This window comes from Miscanthus floridulus, chromosome 11 (genome assembly GCF_019320115.1).
Source record: "Miscanthus floridulus cultivar M001 chromosome 11, ASM1932011v1, whole genome shotgun sequence".
Taxonomy (NCBI): domain Eukaryota; kingdom Viridiplantae; phylum Streptophyta; class Magnoliopsida; order Poales; family Poaceae; genus Miscanthus; species Miscanthus floridulus.
In genome coordinates this window covers 74,557,610-74,578,224 of record NC_089590.1, presented here as the reverse complement: position 1 = coordinate 74,578,224, position 20,615 = coordinate 74,557,610, and positions in this window count along the sequence as shown.

Here is a 20,615-nt window from a genome sequence, read left to right as displayed (position 1 = left end):
AGGGTAGTGCGGCAGGGCCGAGGGCACGTGGTGGGCCCGTGGCCGGCCCGGCGCCCCGCTACGGGTTTTTGGAGGTAGGCTGGGGGTGGCGCCTTTTCAAATGGCGGGTTTGGGGACGTGGATTGGAGGGGTTCGAACTGGACCCGCGCGGCGCACGCAGGGTGCATGGGCTTCCCGATCACGACTTGGGTCTGCTGTGGATGCAGTGGACGCGATTATTCTGTCCAACAAACGTAGGCCTGGTTTAGTTTCTAAAAATTTTCAATCCAAACTATCACATTAAATTTTACGGCACATGCATGGAGTATTAAATATAGACGAAAAAAACTAATTGTACAGTTTGGTTGAAAATCGCGAGACGAATATTTTAAGACTAATTAGTCCATAATTAGCCATAAGTGTTACAATAACTAACATGCACTAATGATGGATTAATTAGGCTTAATAAATTTGTCTCGCAGTTTCCAGGCGAGCTATGTAATTAGTTTTTTTATTAGTATCCGAAAACCCCTTCCGACATCCCCGAAACATCCGATGTGACATCCAAAATTTTTTATTTCGCGAACTAAACACAACCTTAAAATAGGTAGGAAGAGATCTAAAATCAGCTTTCAACAGAATACCTATACGAGAGATCTATTTTGGGTTTCCTAAGAGGTACAACCTAAATATGGGCACCCTCTCTTCTGAAAACTCATTTACAGAAAGGATTCTCTTTTGGATCTTATTGTTGGAAAAGATGTCGAATTGGTATTGAATCTTTTCCCTGTAGCGCTACCCAAAGAACGAATAGGTCTTATATTTTGGATGTTGCTGTTGGAGATAACCTTAGGTCAGGTCAGTTTCATCTTCTTATAGTTTGTTTATTTATTTTCTTATGTAAAAATAAAATCATCTCGAAAATCTTTTGGAAGGAAAAATGATTTTTGTGTTTGTATGGTTGCGTGTGGTGGTATCTGTTTGGGGGTATACACTGGTATGTGGTTGCGGTATTCATGTACAACAAAGGATTCTAGCGCGTGCATTGATCCTTGTGGATACGGAGCGTACTGTATCGGCTAATGCATGCACCCCTGGCTGGAGTGGAGAGGACCGATCAACAGCTGTTGTTTCGTCGTAAACGATTATGGATTATTTATCGTTGGCTGGTTTGATATGAGAGAAAAAAAAATTATTTTACTTTATAATCCACGATCATATATGATCATATAGCCCAGCCGAACAGGCAGCAAATGCGTTCGTGCTGCTATGCTAAGGACGTGCGCTGCTTGATTTGGAAATTATTCTTGCCCATTGATTTCTGATTTCGAATTTTGGAAATCTGCCAAGCCAGGACACTTTCATGCACGCGAGCACGGGAATAGCATGCATAGTGATAGAAACACAAAGGCGTAAAGCTATCCGCACTTGTCCATCTTTATTTTTATCTCTAAAAAAAATATTCTGTCCTAGTTTTTGAGATTCTCTACTCTATATCTATTTCTTCTGCACCCGTATTATCTCTATCACATACTCTATACCCATTATTCCATATTTTATTCCCATGTCTCTCCCTTTCTCTCTCACCAACTCTTTCTCGCTATGCTACAGTGTTGCTACAGTGTTGCTACAGTGTTTAGAGTGGCTAACTCGGGTGCGTGATCTGTGACGGTTTCATGTGCAGCCGGTACGCTCCCGGGCCGTTTTCCAGACGCGCGGTGCGGACGCACGATACGCTACCATTGATGTACCGTCCGCTTTACCGCTACGCGGTGCGGACAGCCTAAGGCTGGAATATATTATTTCCTCACCCGTGAAGCAAACTTGAGTTAGAAACCGATAGAAGCAACTAACTCTGGTGCTCCGAGACTGTGGACTCTCCCCACCTTCCACCTGCCAGTCATGGGTGCTGAGAAATATCGAGAATATGCCATGTTTCTACTCGCACGAAAGCGACCTTGTCAAACTTCATAATGTTAGGACGTGTTCAGCAATTCGTCCTTGCCTAAACAGAAATACTATACGGAGTAGGTGTAAACGATTGCAGCTCCTGCAGTTCTAAGCTAAGAGAACGGGCCCTTATTTTTGGAAGTAACAAATGTGGTGAAATCCACGATCATGACCTTTTGAAATGCTGAAATTTTACTTGTTTTCTGTATTTTTTCTTCAAAATAAATAAATTTATGCTTGTGAATTTTCTAATCTAACGTATAAAGGAGGACAGAAACGAACTCAGAGAGTCAGACGATTCCCCTCGTCGCCGGCTGGGTTTCCTCGCGATGCCGCGGCAGCACTCGCGTGACTACTGACGAGCGTGTACGTGGAAATGTGGTATCGCGGAAATTGACTAGCGTTGTTTTTGTTCCAACGAGTTTACCAAAATGTCCCTGGAGGAAAGCTGGCAAGGCCACGCCTCGCTGGTGAAGTTGCCAGGGCGCGCGATAGCCTGCACGTCCCTTGCCTCCGGCTTCTGCAGGCCATACTCGTGAGGCTGGCTCGCGGGACCCGTGCTCCTGGGACCAAATGCTAGTGAATGATTGCATGCAGTAGCTATAATCGGCCTGTTCGCTGGTTGGTTTCTGGACTGGTTTAAGCTAGTTAGTGCTGGTTTGTTGTGAGAGGAAAACACTGTTCTCTAGCTGGTTTGAGCTGGCCGAAACCAGCAAGCGAACAGAGCGAATATCTTCGGGCGCGGTTTGCGAGGTCACTGATGCCGAGTCGTCGTCCGACCTGGCAGGTACTCCCTCGCTCAAAAAAAAAACGCAATCGTGTCTAGAATTGCTTTTTTTTTTTTTTTTTTGACGGAGGGAGCAGGCAGACCCGTCACGCTCGCGACGTGGCCCTCGCCGACTGGATTGGACGGCGTGGTTGCGCGGTGCAGAGCACCAGACAGTCCAGGGTGTGGGTTCCAGCCACGCGCTGCTGCGACTTGAATGACGGGCCGGGCTCTGGTCCTGGGCTGGGCTCGATACCCGACGTATGAGTAGGGCAGTTTCAAAAGCAAGCTGCAGCAAAAACGGACGAGACGATCGCGCGCGCGCGTGCCCCGCTTCTGTTTCGAGTTTCGACGCGCGGCTGGTCCACGGACCGTTCGTAGACCACGCAAAACTCTTCGTCGGGTTGCCATCGGTGCACGGAAACAGTAAATCGGCCATAAACGCCGCAGCAGGGCTCTGGCTGTGCCGTACATCAGCGAACGGTTCGATCCCTTGGTACACTCCACGCCTAGTCCTATCTGCCTGTCTCAAATTGATGCTCCCACGGAGAGCCTGTTCGTTTGTTGATTTCAGTCAGTCCAAACCAGTCAGTCAATAGTATCTTTTTTTCACAATAAATCAGCATCAGCCAGCCCAAACCAGCCTAAAAACCAACCAGCGAAAAGGTCAGGAGTTGGTTATTCGTTTCTTCAGAGATTTAAGTGGATTTAGGCCTCTTTTGGTTTGGCTCGCAGGGCTCAGGCTCCGCTGCGCATGTCCGGTGCATCACTATGTAATCATGTAGCAGCTATTGCAGCAACTTCGGCTATGGTAGTTTTTAACTAGGAGCCTATTTGGCCGTGCTCCGAGCGGCTCCGGCTCCTCTGACCCCTCCCATGTTCATCTCCTGTAGCGATACTGTTCACCGAAGCCGTTTTTCTCTCTCCTCCTTTCCTCTCTCACTGACAACACCGGAGCCGGAGAAGCTCTTTTTTTTTTTTGCTCCTCCAGCTCCAGCTCCTGCGCGCTACAATTGCGCTACAGTGTGGGAGCCAGAGCCGACGGGAGCCCGACCAAACGCGCTCTAGGAATGGGGAAGAGCCGGAGGAGTCACTATTTGGAGGCTTCGGTGGCTCCTCCATAGTGGTACTATAGTAGTCGAAGCAGGAGTTGGAGCCCCTCCAAACAGGCTTGTAGACATACTACTTGTAAATCTCATCGATAAAACATAACAGATGTGTTGTTATGTTATTTCTCAGGTGGTTTATGTTGCTGCTGAAACTTTTTTACGTTGGTGTATACAATCATACAAACCAATATACGCACATAAACGATACTGGACCGATATATCTTTAGCTTTACAGGTCACTGTAAAGGTCTCCTTATTGATAAATACTCCCTCAATTACTAATTAAATCAACTTTTAGGGTTGTCCTTAGCTAAACTATTTTAAATTGACTAGATTTATAAAAAAATGATAACAATAGTCATGTTCGCTTATCTTATAATCCGTCTTTTTTTTGCTTGTTTTTTCAGCTGGTCTCTCACAACAAATCAGTCGGAACTGTGTTCCGACTTATTTTTTCAGCGAAGCAAACGGGTCAATATTTATGATATCAAGTTAGTATAACTAAATCTCGTGCAAAAAAAGTTAGTATAACTAAATACATAATATTTTCATAATGTACTTATTTTGGTGTTATACATGTTACCATTTTTATAATATTAGTCAAACTTATTATTATATATGGGCAAGCAGCCCGTGACACGACGGCCCCGCATGAAGCCTGCATTTTTTGCCCGGCCCAAGCACGACCTGGCCCGGCCGTGCCTGGGCCGCACCCCAGGCACGCGAGCTGGCACGGCACATCCCGCATTTTAGTGGCAGGCCCGCTGGCGGCCCGATGACTACCGCAGCCTGGTGGCCTGCTAACAGCCCACTGCCCACCCCTTTTCTATCATAACCCTAACTCTATTCCCCACCCGGGCACCCCTTAGGCTCGCGCCGCACGAAGACCGCGCCTTCGCGAGTACTTCCTCCTCCGCGCCTCCGTCACCGCTCTTCCGAGGCTGAGAGCTCCGCGGCTCCTCCTCCCTTCTCAGGTGTGGAAGGCGGCGACACTCCCTCTCGGCTCCACGCTCCCAACCCCCAACAAGCCAGCACCGTCGACGTCCTCCCTCTCTGCTCTATGCCCCCCAATAGGCGACTGCAGACCTCCCGGATCTCGGGCGTGTGCGGCATCATCGAGCTCACTGTCCGTCGCCGCTAACCGCAAGCGCGCCGGCGGGGCCGCTGCCGCCAGCTCCCACAGTCGAAGTCCCCTCCCTCTCTGCGCTGGCATTTGGTGGGCCTCGGGTTGGCCCGGTCTGCTAGAAAGGCCGTGCTTATCGGGCGGCCAGCATGAAAAGTGGCCCGACAGGCCATGCCTGGGCCGTCGTCCAGGCACGATGGACTGGTGCAGCACGGGCCGGTGGCCCGGCAGGCCCTTCCGTGCCGCGCCGGGCCGGCCCGTTGCCTATCTATACTTATTATAGTTTAACTTATTGTGATTCTTGACATTAATATATTTTAGGACGAAAGTAGTATGCTGAATGACACAAAACTTAAACGTATTAATGGAAGACGCCGAACCTTAACCCTGAGGTTGACCGAGTGCACTATTTTGGAGTAAGTGCACAACAAAAACGTAAAATGTGTATTCGAATTCATACTCTTTTTGATCGTAACTATTGTATTTAATAAGTATTCACTTTGACCACTATGCCTTCCTATTAGATTGTAATTATAGTATGTAGTAAGTATGATATCATGAAACTAATTTTAGGACAAAACAATGTAACTGTATTTCTAGACTAAATGTCTCAAAACCATTAGAGGTCAAAGTTTCAAAAAATTTACCTGGTTATGATCAAAACATTTGACTAAAGAGTGTTACACACTGTGCACATCGGCAGTGCTATCCTCCAAAGTAAAGTTGTGGTAATCATGCGAACCAAACACCGTCAAGAGAAAGCGTTGTTACGGTTTAAGTTTTAAAAAAGTGTTTGTCGGGTACCTTAGAACGGGGTACCCCAAGCAAACGCCAAATGGGTCGCTAAAGTCCCATCTAAAAAATAAAGCTAGAAGGTAAGCCGTGGGCCCCTCACCCACCACGACCGAGCCCACTGGGTCCTCCTCCTCCTCGCCTCGAGCCTCGAGCAGGAGGTCTCGGCATCCTGACGCAAACTCCGCCTCGCGCGAGGCTCTCCAGGGAAGGCCTCGGCAGGGAACGCCGTCTCCGCCTCGCCCGAGGCTCTCCACGGAAGGCCTCGGCAGGGGGTGCATTCTCCGTATCGCGTGAGGCGTCTCGCGCAAGGCCTCGGCAAGGAGCCTGATCTCCGTCTCGTGCGAGGCCTCATTCTCCATGTCGCTCGAGGCTGGGTCGTCCGTAGCCCGTCACCCCCCGCCTCGACCGACCCTTCAGACAGCGCGTCATGTCTCATTAATGCTTCAACCACTCCCGCAATCTTAGCCGGACGATGGCTCAACGCCACAGAATGGCCGACGAGACCCGAGGTCGCATCAACGCCATACCGGTCGGGACAGGGCACGACGGGGATTACCGGCCACTGTGTCCTAACGCTGTGTCCACGATCAGCGCCATACCGGCTGGGACAGGGTACAGCAAGGATTATCGGTCTCTGTGTCCTAACGCTGTACCCACAATCAGCCGCCCACTTGAGGCCTCGGCACTGTACACCAAGGTCTCAGCTATCTTGGGGTTCATGCCTGCCGAGACCCCTCCACCACGGTGCAGCCTCGGCACCGACCAAGTCTCGGCCTCGCGCACAGTCCGTCCACAGTGGCTTGCACGTTCACCGCCGCACCCACTCCGAGGCAGTCCCGGGGCTCCCACGACGCACAGGATCTGATGGGACGACCACGCCGCCCCAGTGCTCCAAGGACGGACTACTCCGACGACCACGCCGCCACAGGAACAGGTTATAGGGCCCGGACACGCCGCCTCTGTTCACACGACACCGTGTAGTTAGCTCATGTACCGTCCTTGTCCTCCCTTCAGGCTATAAAAGGAGAGGACTTGGGCCGTTTTAGGGGGGAGGAGACCCAGTAACACATTGTAACGCACGCACACATCCCAGCCGCCTGAGAGCAACGTCTCAAGCGGCCCACACGACACCTTGCCGAGACCTGGGACTAGTTCCCTCTCTCCCCTAGCGTGTAACCCCCTACTACGAGCACTTCGGTGCAAGGAATACAAGATCAACCTCTCAGACTGGACGTAGGGCCTCGATTGCCTGAACCAATATAAACCTTGTGTCTCTTTGCATCACCATCCAGAATTGGGAGCACGTAGAACAAATTCACTGGTTGGTTGAGGACCCCCCGGTCCAAAACACCGACAGTTGGCACGCCAGGTAGGGGCCTCTGCATGTCAGTTTCGTCATCCCAGCAGGTTCCGGATGGCAGACCCCGCATGACCATTGCGTCTCGGCACCGTGGTTTGGTTTGGGAGCCTAGAGTTCATGTCTCTAGGGCATGAGTACGACATGGTACTCCTCACCCCTCGAGCCCCACCGTCCGACGATGAAGTTACGCACCGGCAGCCCTGGCACAGGCGGCGCCCGGGCGGCCGCTCTCGCCGCGCTCGCCAAGCACGACACGAACAAGGCCACCCTGACGCTACACGAATCCGGGGCGGCACGCCACCCCCCGCCGATATCCTACGACCAGCTGTTGGCACAGGGTCCCTGGCTAGGGACCTGTCTAGCCTGAGCTTGGACAAAGGAAAATTGCCGGTGGCACACGGCGATGCCCAGTCGTCAAGCTCCGCTCAACCACTCCCTGAAGAACCGACCCCGGCGGGGCAGAATCTGGCGACGGCACCATCCCCATACCCCTTTGGGTTGAGAAATGCCACCGCCTCTTACGCCTACGCTTACACTGCCGCTCACGAGCATCCCTCGGAACGCCACCAGCGCTTCGCTCTCGACCTGAGCACCCACGCCGACTCCTCGGATGAGGACGAGGCATGGCCCGGAGTGGATTTCTCCAGACTCCACGACCCTGGGGCTTTATGCCAGTTCTTGGCCGCAAGCGACTACTGCTTCGGCTACTCCGACTCCGACGACGAAGGCACCTACGACCCCACTCGCGAGTGTTTTCACGTCGGGCTCGGGATGCCAAGGGCGGGCGAAGAGGATGAGGGGGCTCTTGGACTCCTGAGGCCGAAGAAGCCCTCGACAGACTCAAAGCATTGCTCACGAATCCTCCCGTCCTAATACCCCCAGCCATGGACGAGGCCCTCTTACTCTACGTCGTCGCAATGACCCAAGTGGTCAGCGCTGCCGTAGTGGTAGAGAGGCAGGAAGAGGGGCATACTCTGCCCACCCAACGACCTATTTATTTCATCAGCGAGGTGCTCTCTGAGACCAAAGCATGCTACCCCCACATCCAGAAGCTGGTCTACGCCGTGGTCCTGGCCCGGCGCAAACTGCGTCATTACTTTGAGTCGCACCCAGTGACTGTGGTATCATCTTTCCCCCTGGGCGAGATAGTTCATAACCGGGAGGCCTCGGGCAGGATAGCCAAGTGGGCTGTCGAGCTTATGGGGGAAACCTTAACCTTTGCGCCTCGAAAGGTGATCAAGTCTCAGGTCTTGGCCGATTTCTTGGCTGAATGGACAGATACCCAACTGCCACCTGTCCAAATTCAGACGGAGTGCTGGACCCTGTACTTCGACGGATCCCTAATGAAGACCGGGGCAGGCGCGGGTCTGCTCTTCATTTTGCCCCTCGGAGTACACATGCGCTACATGGTGCGGCTCCACTTCACCACCTCCAACAACATGGCCGAATATGAGGCCCTCATCAACGGCTTACAAGTCACCATCGAACTTGGGGCGCGGTGCCTCGACGTCCGAGGCGACTCGCGGCTCGTCATAGATCAAGTGATGAAGGAGTCAAACTGCCTCGACCCCAAAATGGAGGCTTACTGCAAGTTGGTACGACGCCTAGAAGACAAGTTCGACGGTCTCGAACTAAATCACGTCGCGCGGAAGTACAACAAGGCCGCCGACGAGCTGGCAAAGATAGCCTCGGCACGGGCCCCGGTCTCCCCAGAACGTCTTTGCTAGAGACCTCCACAAACCTTCCATTGGCTACACCTCGGCAACAGAGGAGGGCCCACCTATGGAACCCACGGCGAAGCTCGACACCCCCTCTGCTGTCGAGACCCCCCTTGACCGAGCCCGAGGTCATGAAAGTCAACGCCGAGCCTCCACAGACTGATCAAGACGCGGATTGGCGAGTCACGTTCCTCGATTGGCTTGATCGGGGGGAGCTTCCTGACGACAGAATCGAAGCGCGATGGCTTGCGCGCCGAGCCAAGACCTACGCCCTCTATAATGACGAATTGTACAGGCAAAGTCCCTCAGGTGTCCTCCAATGGTGTATCAGTTCTGAGGCGGGCCAAGCCCCGCTTTGGGACTTACACGCAGGCGCCTACGGGCACCATGCAGCGCCTCGAACGCTCATAGGGAACACTTTCCGCCAAGGGTTTTACTGGCCGACGGCGGTCACCAACGCTACCAAGCTAGTACGCTCCTGCGAAGGATGCCAGTACTACGCTCGATAGACACATCTCCCGGCCCTAGCCCTGCAAACCATCCCCATCACATGGCCGTTCGCCGTGTGGGGGCTCGACATGGTCGGGCCTCTGCAAAAGGCCCCCGGGGGCTACACCCATCTACTGGTATCAATCGATAAGTTCTCCAAATGGATCGAGGCTCGTCCGATCAATCGAATCAAATTCGAGCAGGCGGTGCTGTTCTTCACTGACATTATCCACAGGTTTGGGGTCCCCAACACCATCATCACCGACAACGGGACGCAGTTCACCGGTAAAAAGTTCCTGACGTTTTGCGACGACCACCACATCTGTGTGGCCTGGTCGGCCGTAGGACACCCAAGGACCAACGGCTAAGTAGAGCGTGCCAACGGCATGATCCTACAAGGCCTCAAGCCAAGGATTCACAACCGGTTGAAAAAGTTTGGCAAGAAATGGCTCGCCGAACTCCCGTCGGTCATCTGGAGCCTGAGGAACACTCCAAGCCGAGCCACGGGATTCACGCCTTTCTTCCTAGTCTATGGGGCCGAGGCCATCCTCCCCACCGACTTGGAATATGGTTCCCTGAGGCTGCAAGCCTATAACGAACAAAGTAACCACACCACCCGAGAGGACGCCCTTGATCAACTGGAGGAAGCCCAAGACGTCGCGCTACTACACTCGGCCAAATACCAGCAGAGCCTGTGGCGCTATCAGGCCCGATGCGTCCGAGGCCGAGACTTGAAGGTAGGCGACCTGGTGTTGAGGCTAGCATAGAGCAACAAGGGTCGCCACAAGCTAACCCCGCCATGGGAAGGACCGTACATCATTGCCCAAGTGCTGAAGCCCGGGACCTACAAGCTGGCCAACGAGAAGGGCGAAGTCTTCACCAACGCTTGGAACATAGAATAGCTACATCGCTTTTATCCCTAAATTTCCAAGCATTGTATATGTCGTTTGTCGAAGTACAATTAAAAAGCGTTCTTTAGTTGGTCTAATTTTTTGAGAAACCCCCCGAGCCCATTGTAGGCCTCGGCAATACAGTAACACGGCAAGGGAGACTCGGTTCTGCCTCGGTAGAACCAAGCCCCCCTCGGGGGCTAGATAGGGGACCCCCCTAGGTGTCCCCTAGGTCCCACGCACCATTCTTCAGTTGTTTTTCGCAAAAATTCCTACACCAAGTCCCTAATAGGCTCTAACGAATCAGTTGTAAAAACTCCTTGGACCAAGGTCTGTTTCCTAAGCAAGAGGCCGGTAGAGTCGTGAGACGGCCTACGCCTCCGGGCTACGGCACTCCCTCACTACCTCTTGCTCATGGGACGGCTTAGGCCCCAAGGGGATGTTTTGCAAACGAAATCCGATCAGGAGCAACAGAGGGCAGAGGCTCGGAAACATAAGAAAAACAACTAAGAAACACAAATTCTCCAAAAATAAAGGCCTCGACGGCCACAAGCGTTACGATACAAAAAATAACCCCTATTCTATTTTTACATAGCCCCCGGGGCCCAGATCAAGGCTCAGGGCCTTCAGCACCGGCAGATGGTAGGGGAGGAACCACCTCCTCTTCGAAGAGCGTCGCCAACGCCGTGCCAGGGCCTTCCATCGCCTCCATCAGCTTCGTGGCCGCCGCGTCGGCCTCCTCCTCATCATCAGGCAGAACATAGCCATCACTGATGGTCGGGAGGTCGACGCCAAGGTAGTGAGAGGAGATGACGGCCAACGCCCGCTTGACACCCATGTGCAGCGCCCCTCGGAGCCGCTCGCGCATCTAGCTGCTCAGCGCAATCAAGCGGCTCCCAAGGGAGCTGCCTGACTGAACCCCCTTGACCTCCAAGGCCTCGTAGGCAGAAAGGGCAGCATGTTTCAGCGCCTCGTGCTCCCCAATCTCGGTCTCGAGCACTGTCTGCACCGCGCTGGAAGCCTCGGCGGCCCGAATGATCTCCGCCTCTGACTCTGCACCGTGGAAAATGGAATGAGGTCGAGCGAGAGAAAGAACAACCTAAGTTAGGGATGGAAGCCCATGGAACTCACCCTTGGCCTTCTGCTCCCAGCATCGGGTCTTGGCCTGACAGGCCTCGGCCTTCTCCTTTAACCGCTGGGCCTCGACCTGAGAGGCCTCGACCGCCCTGGAAGCTTCACTTCCCAGCTCTGCGTCATACAAGGAAGTCAGGGAGCGAACATAAGGAAAAGGAAACAAAACAAGGGGACTGGAACTCACCCTCGACCGTCCCCTTCAAAACCACAGCCTCGATTTGCGAGGCCTCAACCGCAGCAAGGGCCTTGTTCAAAGTGCCTTTTGTCAGCCGGTGCGCACTCTCCTCTGCCCCCAGCTGCCCGGCGAGGGCCTTGCCCGAGGCCGTCGCTTCTTTGGCCCGGGACCCAAAGGCATCCAGATCGCTGACCGCGCGGGTAAGCTCCTCCTCCAGCTCCTTGACCCGCGCCGCCAAAGGGGCGAGCTGCGTCTGGGCTGTGGCCGCCTCAACCTTCACGTCGGCATAGCAAAGGCGGAGGTCCTCCACCTCCGCGCTTCGCGCCGACAGAAGCTCGTTACCGTCGACAAGAAGGCCCTTCTGCCGCTGAAGCTGGTCCCAGATGCCCCTCTCCCGCCGGAGAAAGACCGACTTCCTGAGGGACCGGGTCTCGAGCTCCTGAGGAAGCAGAACAGAGGTCGTCGATTGCAACAAAACCGAGAAAAGAACGACGTCACGCAAGAAAGGAAAATGCGAACCTGAGCGACTCTGGGCAGTTCGTCGGCCACCACGGATAAGGCCGTCCGCAGCGACCGCTCCGCCAGCTGGCGGTATTGCTCGAAGGTGCCCCAGCGCCCGCCCTCGGCTGCGTCCTCGAGGGCGAACAGAGGCTCCCCCTCAGGGTCGTCCTGGCTCCGCCACAGTACCCACAGGTTGTCCCACTCGCAAGGCTCGGGTCGCGCCCGCACGAGGGCCGAACTTCCCTCGTCCAAGATCAGCGCCGGCTGTTCCACGGCACCGGCATTCTCGGTGTCGACCACCTCCCGCGCCCGGGAGGTATCGTTAGAAGAGATCGGATAGACCTCCGCCTCCCGGGCGCTCTCTCACAACAACGGCGGCCCCTGAACCAAGGGCGCCACCGAGGCCTCCGCCGCCTTCATCTCCACCTCCTGGATGGACGGCCCCGTCGCCATTACGATGGCCTTGATGGTCTCGGGGGCTCCAGCCTCCGCCATCGTGGCCTCAGAGGATGCAAAAACACTGCCCGTGGCCACTGCGGTCTCGGCAGTCTCGGGCGGCCCGTCCTCCGTCGCCTCAGCCTCAGAGACCCCGGGGGCCTCGGCAACCAAGGGCACGCCGACCCCATCCAACTCGTGAGCCTCGCCCCCGCAGGACAGGAGCGCTCCCTCTCTCGCCGGTGTAGGGGCCGCCTCGGCAGTCCCTCCTTAGGCGGCCAGTTCTTTTAGGTCGACCCTCGCCGACGCCGCGCCGCGGTGGATGGCGGCTTGTGCCTCCGCCACCCAGTGGGCGGAGGAGCCGGGGCTCGCCTTAAGCGCCTTAAGGGGCGCCAAGGGAAGGTCGTCCGCAGGCCGCTTCTGACTAAGGAAAATTAACCTACAGGGTCAGCGCGAGACCAAAAAAGCGAACGGAAGGCACTATGACCCTGCCAAGAATACACTTGCCTTGAATGGGGCAGCAACCGCTTTGCCACGGCAAACCTCATCCGCAGCGGCGGAGGCGGCGGCAGAGGCGTCGCCTCCATATCCATCGGCGCCGGTCGGTCTTCAGCGGACCCCGGCGCCCCTTCAGTCCTCTACAGGGGCGGTGGCATCGCCTCCACCGCCACCTACTCCACCACGGCTGCCGAGCCTACCGGGCTGACGACGCGTTTGCCTAACGCCCGCACCTCGGGCGTGTCGGCCTCGGCCCCAGAGCGAGCAACCGCCGGCCCCGGGTCCGCTTCTCCTCCCCCTCCCAGGGGTGCCGGGCTGCTTGCCGACACCCCGGGCGCCACCTCCACGATGTTAGGAAGGTGGTCCAGGGGACCTCGCCCTCCCTCGCCCTTATCGTTCCTGTCCGAGGCCTCTGTCGACAATGACGTCGACGGGGATTCCTCCAACGGGAGACCATCCTTCCGTTGTTGACGGCGACGCTTATCTAGCTCCTCGCACGCGAGGATGTGCTTCATGCGCTTCGCCGCCTTGGCGTCCTTTCGCCTCTTCTGCGCATTGGCATGAGCGCGGTTGATCGCCCGCCGCCCCGCGTCCTCGGGAACGGGCGACGGAGAGGAGCGCACGTCCCTCATCCCCTGAAGGAACAACAAACGCGCATAAGGGAACAAGGGGTAAGGGGAGACTGAGGAGGCTCAGAGGCTACAACGGCACATGACTTACCAGCGATAGGAACCCCCGCGACGGCCGCATCGCGATAGGGGTCAAGTTGCCACCCCTTAGCTTCGCCTCTACTGTCTCCCCCACCCGACGAAGAATTTCCTCGTCGGAAAGGGCAGAGGAGGACATCCGGGTGCCCTCAATGGGCTCACCCGGCTTCATCTCGAACAGCCGCCGCCGCCGAGCCATCAGCGGCAGCACCCTCCGGCGGTGGAAGGCGGCCACGACCACAGCCACGGTGAGGCCATGGCCCCGTAGCCTCGCTAGCCCCTCCAGGAGCGGCTCCAGCTTGGGCTGGTCGACCTTCGGGACACCCCACTTCCATCTCTCCGAGCAACTCCCCACAATCCGCCCAGTGTAGGGGGGAAGCCCTCCTGTCGTCGTTGTGGAGGTAAAACCAACTCGTGTACCACCGGCGGTTGGAGGACGCGAGTTGGGCCAGGATGTAGAGGTGCAGGCGGTCCTGACGCACTTGGAGAGTGCAGCCTCCGGCCCTCGCCGCCTTCCTCTTACCCGACTGTGCCCATCGGCTTGGTAGTATGCCCCCCCAGAACAGATGGAGCCACAACTCCCAATGGGGAGCGATCCCTAAATACCCCTCGCAGACGGCAACAAAGATAGCCGCCTGAGCGATGGAGTTGGGATTAAAATTGTGGAGCTCCACGCCGTAGTAGTGCGGGAGCGCCCGCATGAACCGGTCCGCCAGGGACAGCCGAGGCCTGCGCTCGTGGAAGGAGACGAAGCTCACGATGTAGCCGTCGTGAGGCCTCGGCTCTGGCTCACCGTACGGAGCAATCCACTCCGGCCTAGTGGGGTCTGTCACCGAGCGGAGGAGTCCACCGTCGACAAGCGACTGGAGCATCTCCTCGGTGACGTCAGATGGATCCTAGGGGTCCACCTCGACAACGACGATGTCGCCGGCCATGGGTGCGAAGGAGGAATTAGGTGCGGCGGTGAGTTTTTTCTCTCCCTCCCATGCTCTCGCTTTTTTCTTGCTTTCTCCCTAGGCTCGCTCTTCTCTCCTCTTCTTCCCGGCACCCGCTGCTCTAGCGACAGCTCGACGGAGGCGGTGCTAATGCAGGCAAGGTAAGACAAGGAGGGGCGAGACTCCTCGGGTATTTATGTAGGGAGGAGGCGAAACAAACGGGCGATGAAATAGGGGAGGTTTTCCCCCCATTCGGCGCAGTTAACCACGAGCCGATTTCGCTGGCCCACGCGCCCACGTCTCCCGCATTAAATGCGAGGACAGTTACGTCCCATCCACCATGTAACGCTCGGCCACTACTGGCAGCAGGCGTCGTTTCGACTCCCCATGAAACCGCCTCAAAAGGCGCGCCACCCGTGCCGAGCCAATAGGGAAGATATTCCCTGCGGCCTATTCCTTTCGTATGAAGGAACCGGGCTCTGAACCTATTACGATCCAGGGGTTCGAAGGCTGGGCCCCAAAGGGTTTCGACAGCCGCCCCTAGGATAACAGAGTCAGGGACGACCGCGGGCGAGCCCTATACGGGGCCGAGGCCCAAGCAAGCGAAACGCTTGGGACGCCCAAAGTCGTGTCCGAGACCGGAGGAAAGTCTCCGAATGGGATCCCACCGTAGGGAGGCACCGAGCCACCGAGGCCCAGCGAACGGCCTCGGCACCCACTAGAGACATCCTCTGGTACTCTTGGAGTGTGTCTCTGGACCGCTAGCCGTCCCCTAGCGAACGGGGTTCGGGCCTCCACTCGGACTACCCGATAACAGCTCACCGGAAGTGCCACCGCTCGTGCCCACCGAGGGTAGCGAGGCACATTCCACCCCTCCTTCTGAGCGAAAAGGAAGCGTGAGGGTCGCACAAAAAGTCAGGGGAACCCCCGACGGCCTTCTCGTTTATGCAGAGGCTAGGGGGCTCTTCCTGCAACCTTGCCGAGACCCAGCGACCCCAGCTCGCACTCAAAGGGGCTCGGCAAAACAAACCCTCCTTCTGAGCGAAAAGGAAGCGTGAGGGTCGTACAAAAAGACAGGGGAGCTCCTGACGGCCCTCTCACCCTGTGCAGAGGCTAGGGGGCTCTTCCTGCAAATACGCCGAGACCCCACAACTCGGGCTCGCGCCCAAAAGGGGCCTCGGCAAACAAACCCTCACTGCGCGAGGGGCGTATAAAAAGTCAGGGGAACTCCCGACGGCCCTCTCGCTCCGCGCAGAGGCTAGGGGCTCTTCCTGCAACCTTGCCGAGACCAGAATGGGCTCGGCAAACAAACCCTCCGTCCGAACGAAAAGGATATGTGAGGGGCGGATGAAAAAGTCAGGGGACCCCCGACCGCCCTCTTGCTCCAGGCAGAGGCTCGGGGGCTCCTCCTTGCACCCGAAGACCAAGACAAATGGTCCAAGCCCACGCTAGAGGTTTCATTACAAAACGCGATAAAGGGCACCGAGCCCGTTACGGTCTAGGGGTTCGAAGGCTAGGCCTCCAAGAGGTTTCGACAGTCCGCCCCAGGGCAACAGAGTCAGGGACGACTTCGGGGCGAGCCTACGAATGGCCTAGGCCCGAGCGAACAGTCGCTCGGGGCGTCCTAAGTCGTGTCCAAGACCGGCAGGGAAGTATCCGAATGGGATCCCACCGTAGGGCAGGCACCGAGCCACCGAGGCCCAGCGAACGGCCTCGGCACCCACTAGAGAAACCCTCTGGTACTCTTGGAGTGTGTCTCTGGACCGCTAGCCATCCCCTAGCGAACGGGGCTCGGGCCTTCACTCGGACTACCCGATAACAGCTCACCGGAAGTGTCCACGCTCGCGCCCATCGAGGGTAGCCTGGCACATTCCACCCCTCCTTTCGAGCGAAAGGAAGCAGTGAGGGTCATACCCAAAGTCAGGGGGGCCCCTGACGAACCTCTCGCTCCGTGCGGAGGCTAGAGGGCTTTTTCCTGTAGCCTCGCCGAGACCCCCGCAACCCGAACTTGCGCTTATGGGCTCGGCAAATGCGATAAGAACTACTCGCTCAAACGCGAAAATGGAGAAAGCCCCTGGAGGAGTAACTTCACTCCTCCAGGGGCTCGGGGGCTACACCCTGGCGGGTGCGCTCGCGCGCACCCACCGGAACCTCAAAAAACAAACCCCAATTCCTACGGAGCAGGTATAAACCCAGCCTCGGCAAACCCTCAGGGAGAGTGCACGCACTCCCCCCGAGGCTCGGGGGCTACTGTCGGGTACCTTAGAACGGGGTACCCCAAGCAAACATCAAATGGGTCGCTAAAGTCCCATCTAAAAAATAAAGCTAGAAGGTAAGCCGTGGGCCCCTCACCCGCCACGACCGAGCCCACTGGGTCCTCCTCCTCCTCGCCTCGAGCCTCGAGCAGGAGGTCTCGGCATCCTAACGCAAACTCCACCTCGCGCGAGGCTCTCTAGGGAAGGCCTCGGTAGGGAACGCCGTCTCCGCCTTGCCCGAGGCTCTCCACGGAAGGCCTCGGCAGGGGGTGCATTCTCCGTATCACGCGAGGCATCTCGCGCAAGGCCTCGGCAAGGAGCCCGATCTCCGTCTCGCGTGAGGCCTCATTCTCCGTGTCGCTCGAGGCTAGGTCGTCCACAGCCCATCACCCCCTGCCTCGACCGACCCTTCAGACTGCGCGTCATGTCTCATTAATGCTTCAACCACTCCCGCGATCTCAGCCGGACGATGGCTCAACGCCACAGAATGGCCGACGGGACCCGAGGTCACATCAACGCCATACCGGCCAGGACAGGGCACGGCGGGGATTACCGGCCACTGTGTCCTAACGCTGTGTCCACGATCAGCGCCATACCGGCTGGGACAGGGTACGGCGGGGATTCCCAGCCACTGTGTCCTAACGCTGTACCCACGATCAGCCGCCCACTCGAGGCCTCGGCACTGTACACCAAGGTCTCGGCTATCTTGGGGTTCATGCCTGCCGAGACCCCTCCACCGCGGTGCAGCCTCGGCACCGACCAAGTCTCGGCCTCGCGCACAGTCTGTCCACAGTGGCTTGCACGTTCACCGCCGCACCCACTCCGAGGCAGTCTCGGGGCTCCCATGACGCACAGGATCTGATGGGACGACCACGCCGCCCCAGTGCTCCAAGGACGGACCACTCCGACGACCACGCCACCACAGGAACAGGCTACAGGTCCCGGACACGCCGCCTCTATTCACACGACACCATATAGTTAGCTCATGTACCATCCTTGTCCTCCCTTCAGGCTATAAAAGGAGAGGACTTGGGCCGTTTTAGGGGGAGGAGACCCGGTAACACATTGTAACGCACGCACACATCCCTAGCCGCCTGAGAGCAACGTCTCAAGCGGCCCACACGACACCTTGCCAAGACCTGGGACTAGTTCCCTCTCTCCCCTAGCTTGTAACCCCCTACTACGAGCACTTCGGTGCAAGGAATACAAGATCGACCTCTCAGACTAGACGTAGGGCCTCGATTGCCTAAACCAGTATAAACCTTGTGTCTCTTTGCATCACCATCCGGAATTGGGAGCACGCAGAACAAATTCACTGGTTGGTTGAGGACCCCCCCGGTCCGAAACACCGACAGTGTTGTTACGGTTTCTAAACCTTAAACCGCAAATGAGAATGCATCAATGTGACGTGCATTTTTCTACTGAGCAGAAGCCAACGAACTACCATTTGTTCAACTCAAAGCTTTGTTCCTATGATGGGATTCTGCTACCCATAAAGTAGTATAAATGCCCCATTTGGCACAACTGTTTTTTTACTTTACGAGCATCTTTCTTGGTGAAGCTAAGCTATTTGGAGACCCGTTTACCAAAACAGGTCTCTACATGTAGATTTTCTTAAAACATACTCTCATAGAATCCCACAAAAGCTATTATTTTCAGCTTTGTCCCACTCTATTCCAAAGCTGTGTATTAAAAGAGGTCTTTTCATCAGCCTTGGCTAAAGAGGATAGTATAATTATACAATGTAGGGTTAGGTTTATTGTTTGGTATTCTTTTTTCAATAAGTCATGGTGTCATCATACTATACTCCATTTTCTTTTATACGCAATTGGTGCCTTTTCAGCAAATTTCACCAATCTATAAATTAGTTTGAGTTCTTAGGGTATAAAATCTTTCAAATCCTATATTCAAGGCCTTAAACCTGTTATGGACTTAGGTACAAGAAGGTAAAAATAACCTTGGTTGATTATGTGTCATGCCATCATAGTGCTCATGTGGTCGAAGCAAGAGTCTTAGGGTCCATTTGGTTGTCGGCACAGCTTGCCACACCGTAGGTATGTTTGGTTGCCATATTGTTCAAGCGTGTCGAGAGATCCATGTCACTACCTGTCGATGTTTTGTAAAGTAGACTAGTAAATTTATACGATTGCCGCGCTGCTCTAGAACGACGATGGTAGTATCCAAAAAACACGAGAATTTATACTGGTTCAGGCCAGAGTCCTACGTTCAGTCTCAGAGATGATCGGAGTGCGTGTTCCTCGCTTAAATGCTCTGAAGTTCTTACAATGGGGGTGCAAGAATGGTGGAAGAGGTAGTAGACCTAGAACTAGGAGATGGGCTGCCCAAAAAATGCTTCAGGAGCCCTTCTACCGTGTAAGAATGAGTGAATGAGAGATGGATCCCCAAGATGGGTGCCCTAGCTGCCCTTATATAGAGTTCAGGGCCAGGGCTTGTACAAACCAGTAGGTTCTCCCGACCAAAGTGTCGTGAGCCTGAGGGAGGTTCTAACTAACTTGGCTTGTAAGCTACATTGTCTTGTGGAGGACATTTGGGCATGGTTGTCGTCATGGTCTTGTGGCCATGTCATGGCATGGTGTGATGTGGTGCCATTGTGCCAACCATGGTGGCATTGTAGGCATGGTGGTGGTTCGCTAGCCATCCTGTGCGACGTGGTCTCCGCCATGGTCTTCGTCATCATCTCTTGGTTTTCTGGGCATCGTACGAGAATTGGTAACTGCCCCTAGGTCGTCGGTCGTCTTGTTGGCTGGAGGAGTTGAGGGCCATGATCCCCGATCATTGGGGCATGGCTCTCGCCAGTCTGGATGGCCTCTAAGTCAAGGTGTTCTGGTTGTGGACCCCACCCTATAGCAGGTGAAATCGTACATGCATCTTGTCTGGCTGTATTTGGCCGGTGGTTATCATACTGGTCATCACCGCTGTGCGGTGTTGTCTTGTCTAACCTACATGGCATGGGGATGGCATCTGACCGGACCGAGGTGGTCGCTGTCCCCTCGATCCTTGTGGGGTCAGTGCGGCGTGCTTATCCTTATCAGGGCAGGCACGCTTGGCTAAGCTCAATCTCTTCCTGTTCCTCCTGAGTGTTGGGATGGTGAAGAGGTCACGAATCTTCGTGCAGCAAAGATAGGAGGAAGGGGTCGTGGCTGACCCTGGCCTTGGCGTCTGGCCTGGTTTGCTAGGCTTAGCTGGGCCTTGGTCGTTCGGGCCTTCGCTAGCGGATGTGTCGTGGGTCTCTTGGCCTGCTAACTAATCGGTGCCTTGAGACACCCCGGGGTTATAACCCCGATAGTAGCCCCTGGGCGTTTTTGTGATCACGAAGAGATTGCAAAAGCACTGAGATGCGTGCATATCAAATGCGGGTTCGTAGTTTGCGGCTTGTTTGAGCTTCGTCGCTCGACCTCTTGTGGGCTTGTGCGATCAATGCGGTAGGTGGCCATTGTACTCAACCCCGTCAAGACGCCCTAGCGATGTGGTACATGACTGCAGAGCCCTGCTGTGTTAGTGTGCTATGTACCAGGGTTTGTGACCCAGGCGGGTCTGAGTGGTCTAGTCGGCATTGTACCGGGCCTGCCTTTGAGAAGGTCTCGATTTCCCTGACCTTATGCAGGCATCTAACATTGGTTGTGGCCTCCCATGGTTTGCCATGTGGTGCGGGGGTTTCAGGGTGCTCAGTCCGTTCCTGGCCTACAAATGGAGACCCTTCCATCATTTGAGGCACTCATGGCTGTAACTACAAATCGCTCTCTACTTTCCTACTGAGAGAGTGAGGGAATGGGAG